The sequence below is a fragment of the Salmo salar genome, chromosome 12 (assembly GCF_965601325.2).
Source record: "Salmo salar chromosome 12, fSalSal1, whole genome shotgun sequence".
Classification (NCBI taxonomy): Eukaryota; Metazoa; Chordata; class Actinopteri; order Salmoniformes; family Salmonidae; genus Salmo; species Salmo salar.
This window is the reverse complement of record NC_138302.1, coordinates 35,144,893-35,150,696: the sequence shown is the minus strand read 5'-3', so window position 1 is coordinate 35,150,696 and position 5,804 is coordinate 35,144,893.

Here is a 5,804-nt window from a genome sequence, read left to right as displayed (position 1 = left end):
CAAATGAATTGATTTGGCAAAGAGCGCAAGATCTTCTACCAAGACCACACCTTCTATTCAACTAACCAATGAGCGACGACAATGATGGGTCTCGAGTCTGCATCAGAAAGATACAACATAACAACTGATATCTAATAAGGCAAACCCCCATATCCCATTGAAGAAAAAAAAAGAAAATATACTGAAATATATAAACGCAACATGCAACAATTTCTAAGATTTTACTGAGTTACAGTTCATATAAGGAAATCTGTCAATTTAAATACATTATATAGGCCCTAATCTATGAATTTCCCATGACTAGGAATACATAAATGCCTCTGTTAGTCACAGATATCTTTAAAAAAAGGTAGGGGCGTGGATCAGAAAACCAGTCAATATCTTGTCTGACCACCATTTGCCTCAATGCAGGACAACACATCTCCTTTGCATAAAGTTGATCAGGCTGTTGATTGTGGCCTGTGGAGTGTTGTCCCACCCCTCTTCAATGGCTGTGCGAAGTTTCTGGATATTGGCGGGAACTGGAACACACGTCGATCCAGAGCATTCCAAACATGCTCAGTGGGTGACATGTCTGGGACATAAACTGGGACATTTTCAGCTTCCAGGAATTGTGTACAGATCCTTGCGATATGGGGCCGTGCATTATCATGCTGAAACATGAGGTGATGGCAGCAGATGAATGGCACTACAATGGGCCTCAGGATCTCGTCACAGTATCTCTGTGCATTCAAATTGCCATTGAAAAATATGCAATTGTGTTCGTTGTCCGTAGCTTATGCCTGCCCATACCATAACCCCACCGCCACCATGGGGCACTCAGCAAACCGCTTGCCCACACGACACCATACACGTGGTCTGCAGTTGTGAGGCCTGTTGAAGGTGCTGACAAATTCTCTAAAACGACATTGTGGAAAATAAATTAACATTAAATTCTCTGGCAACAGCTCTGGTGGACAGTCAGCATGCCAATTGCACGCTCCTTCAAAACCATAGAGACATCTATGGCATTGTGTTGTGTGACAAAAACTGCACATTTTAGAGTAGCCTTTTACTGTCACCAGCACAAGGTGCACCTGTGTAATGATCCTGCTGTTTAATCAGCTTCTTGATATGCCACACCTGTCAGGTGGATGGATTATCTTGGCAAAGGAGAAATGCTCACTAACAAGGATGTAAAGAAATTTGTAGACAAAATTTTTGTTAAGGTTTTGTGTATGGAACATTTCTGTGATCTTTAATTTCAGCTCATGAAACATGGTACCAATATGTTGTGTTTATATTTTTCTTCAGTGTAGAAATGGTCAGAAAATGACCATAATTTCACCAAAATGTTTTTGATTAATTCACAAAAGAAGAGTGTAGATAATTCACGGCTGAATTTAAACTTGTCATCAAACCTCCAACTCCCATTTTTTGGAATTGTGGTCTGCAGACTTTAGACCACTTTTAAGAGTTATGTCCAATTTAACTGTAATTTCAGGGGGTGACCAGTCCCTTTAAGGTCCAGGCTTTAGCTGGGGTCCATGCAGAGCTTTTCCCTTTCACAGACAGACAGAGACAGACAGAGAGAGAGAGAGAGAGAGAGAGAGAGAGAGAGAGAGAGAGAGAGAGAGAGAGAGAGAGAGAGAGAGAGAGAGAGAGAGAGAGAGAGAGAGAGAGCCTGCTGGGCTTGGCTACCTCGCTGTCATTTATGTCCCATCCCTTTGAAAGAAAGCCCTCAGCCGCTCTCTGATTCACTTCCTGTGTGTGTGTGTGTGAGAGAGAAATGGGCCACTTGAAGGGGTTGAAGCATATCCTGCACTGCTCCAGTGAATGAGAGTGGAGACATCCTCTGTGGGGAGACATTACAGTGGGAGACATGTCAGTGTTGTTTAGATAGGACATGAAGGTACTCAGGGTTGAGTTATTTTCTCTTTGTAAGTATGTTAGTGGGTTTATCTCAGTATGATTATAGTTTTAGAACATAGAGCAGCAGAGAAAGTCTTCTGGTTTGTGTTAGTTCATCACTTTCCTCTTAAAAGCTAACTTTTTATTGCACAGAGGGAAAGACAAAGACCAGAAAATACACAAATGTAATGTGTGAGACAAAGAAGAGGGAAATTGAGAAACTGATGTTTTTCGTCTAGTGTCAATGAAGACATATCCCTCCAAGGGGATTATGCTGGTCGGCAATGAGCTTGAACTAAAATGGCATGGATGCCATCTGTTTCAATGGCAGGCCTCCTTGGTATCAGTATGACGTGTTACATACAAATGTATAGTGCATTCGGAAAGTATTCAGACCCCTTGACTTTTTCCACATTTTGTTAAGTTACAGCCTTATTCTAAAATTGATTCAATATTTTTTTCCCTCATTAATCTAGACACAATACCCCATAATGACAAAGGAAAAACATTTCTTTTGAATTGTTTGAAAAAAAACATATCTTATTTACATATTTGCTATGAGACTCAAAATTGAGATCAGGTGCATCCTGTTTCCATTTATTATCCTTGAGATGTTCTTACAACTTGTTTGGAGTCGACCTGTGGTAAATTCAATTGGACATGATTTGGAAAGGCACACACCTGTCTATTTAAGGTCCCACAGTTGAAAGTTCATGTCAGAGCAAAAACCAAGCCATGAGGTTGAAGGAATTGTACGTAGAGCTCCGAGACAGGATTGTGTCGAGGCAGAGATCTGGGGAAGGGTACGAAAAAATATCTGCAGCATTGAAGGTCCCCAAAAACACAGTGGCCTCCATCATTCTTAAATGGAATACGTTTGGAACCACCAAGACTTCCTAGAGCTGGTTGCCCAGCCAAACTGAGCAATCGGGGTTGAAGGGCCTTGGTCAAGGAGGTGACCAAGAACCCGATCGTCACTCTGACAAAGCTCCAGAGTTCCTCTGTCGCGATGGGAGAACCTTCCAGAAGGACAACCATCTCTGCAGCACTCCACCAATCAGGCCGTTATGGTACAGTGGCCAGACGGAAGCCACTCTTCAGTAAAAGTCACATGACAGCCCGCTAGGAGTTTGCCAAAAGGCACCTAAAGGCCTCTCAGACCATGAGAAAACAACATTCTCTGGTCTGATGAAACCAATATTGAACTCTTTGGCCTGAATGCCAAGCGTCACGTCTGGAGGAAACCAGGCACTGCTCATCACCTGTCCAATACCATCCCTATGGTGAAGCATGGTGGTGGCAGCATCATGTTGTGGGGATGTTTTCAGGGGCAGGGACTGGGAGACTAGTCAGGATCGAGGGAAGGATGAACAGAGCAAAGTACAGTGAGATACTTGATGAAAACCTGCTCCAGAGCGCTAAGGATCTCAGACTGGGGCGAAAGTTCACCTTCCAACAGGACAATGACCTTAAGCACACAGTTAGACAACGCAGGAGTGGCTTTGGGATGGGGAGCATATACCAGCTAAATAATTGCTTACTGACTATACACTGTAATGTTACTGCATGAATGTAGCGGGTTTACTAACACGTTAGTTCTCTGAATGTCCTTCAGTGGACCAGCCAGAGCCCGGACTTGAACCCAATCGAACATCTCTGGAGAGACCTGAAAATAGTTGTGCAGCGAATCTCCCCATCCAACCTGACAGAGCTTGAGAGGATCTGCAGTGAAGAATGGGAGAATCTCCCCAAATACAGGTGTACCAAGCTTGTAGCGTCATACCCAAGAAGACTTACAGCGAGGCTGTAATCGCTGCCAAAGGTGCTTCAACAAAGTACTGAGTAAAGGGTCTGAATGCTGATATTTCAGTTTTTTATTTGTAAAAAATTTGCTAACATTTCTAAAAACCAGTTTTTGCTTTGTCATTGTGGTGTATTGTGTGTAGATTGGTGAGGGAAAAAAACTATTTAATCTATTTTAGAATAAGGCTGTAACATAACAAAATGTGGAAAAAGTCAAGTGGTCTGAATATTTTCCGAATGCACTGTATCTGTGAGCGTAGCACTTCCAAGAATGCTATGTGGATTTCTTAAAGATGGCTTCTTTTAAAGCTAAGATGATGTCCAGTTATTTCAAATAATGACATTGATTTTGTTGGAGTGACTCAAATAATTTGTAGAACTTTCTTCTGGTAAACCTCACCTAAAAATCATATTATTTACACGCTTAGAAAAAAGGTGCTATCTAGAACCTTAAAGGGTTCTTCGGCTGTCCCCGTATGAGTACCATTTGAAGAATCTTTTTTTGGTTGCAGGTAGAACCATTTTGGTTCCAGGTAGAACGCTTTTGGGTTCCATGTGCAGTAGAACCCAACAGAGCGTTCTAGATGGAACCCAAAATGATTCTACCTGGAACCAAAAAGGGTTTTACATGGAACCAAAAATAGTTCTCCTATGGGGACAGCCGAAGAACCTTTTTGGAACCCTTTTTTTTTCTTTAAGAGTGTAGGGAATAGCATGTCATTCAGGTCCAGTCTGGTCCTGGGTATAGAGATGGCTTCCCCCTATGATGTCAGAGGAGATAGTGAGTGTCTAGACGGGGCTTGGAGCAGAGGAGAGGAGGGGAGGAAAGAGAAAGAGAAAGAGAAAGAAAGAAAGGAACAAAAGAAGAGAGAATGAAGAGAACAAACCAATCCCTCAGGCTGTGGTAAGCTGCTTAGAAACAGAACTCTGTACTCAAACTTCACTAATATAGCCGTGTGTGTTGTTAATGATGGACACCTCCACCATACAGGAAAAAGTGTCAAGTTGCAACATTTAGGATCTTTTGAAGGGAAACTTCACCACTTTTTAACCTCATATTCATTAAACGTGGTGAAGTTTCCCTCGACCATTGACATAAAACCATGCAGGAAAGATTACCCTCGGTGGGGGATTGCCTTTGAAAAAGTCCTGCTACAGAGAGAATCAGTGATGTGCTATTATTTAGTAATAGTTTTTTGGAGGTTTGAAGACGAAGTGGTTGAAGTGGGAGCCTTTCAAAGGGCTGAGTCTCCACTCCCCCGAGTTGAATCAGCTTGAATCCTGTAGAGGTACACCAATGATTAAAAGCAAGATGCTCTTTTTAAATATTTCAAGCAGGTACCCAAGATATTATACCTTGATACAAATGAGCTTTTTGATAATTGCCCGGGCAACAGACAGGGAAGACAGAGGGAAGGAGGCACGGATGAACACACACACACGCACACACACACTCACGCACACAAAAAACAAAAACATTTTGTTCACAACATTCTATATACATCAAGTTTTTCTCTTAATTTCCTCAGTTGTATTACACACTATAAAACGCTGGACATGAATTGTATTCCAATGTTCTAACAAAGCAGGAGGCATCGCTCGGCCAATAGAAGTCTCTCTGTGCATTTCAGCTAAGGATACACAGGCTCATGATTCACCCAGGCGATTTGGAGAGAGATATCATTTGCCCGTGTGCTGATGTGCGTCATGTTGGAGACAGGGCAGTACTCTGAAACTATTATGCTGGCTGGCTGTCTGTCTCTCGCTCTCCCCCTCCCTCTCTCTCTCATTAACGAGAGGGATAAGAAACAGAGGAATAGAAAAACAAAGGAAACCGATCAAACCGGTTTCAGCCAAGTTCCCAAGGGATGAGAGGGAACGGCTAACCTGATATAACATAATTATATTGTAGCTATGGTTTGTGCCATTTAATTCTGTGGTACAAACAGTGTGTGTGTCTGTGTGGATTAGGAGTGAGTGCTATTTGGTTGATGTTGTAATTTCCTTTGGACCGTTTTGGAATAATGAAATGAGGCTGTCAATCATTTCACAATTCCCAAATCAGTCAATTGTTATGTACGCACCATTTGGATTTGTTATCAGTGAGTCAT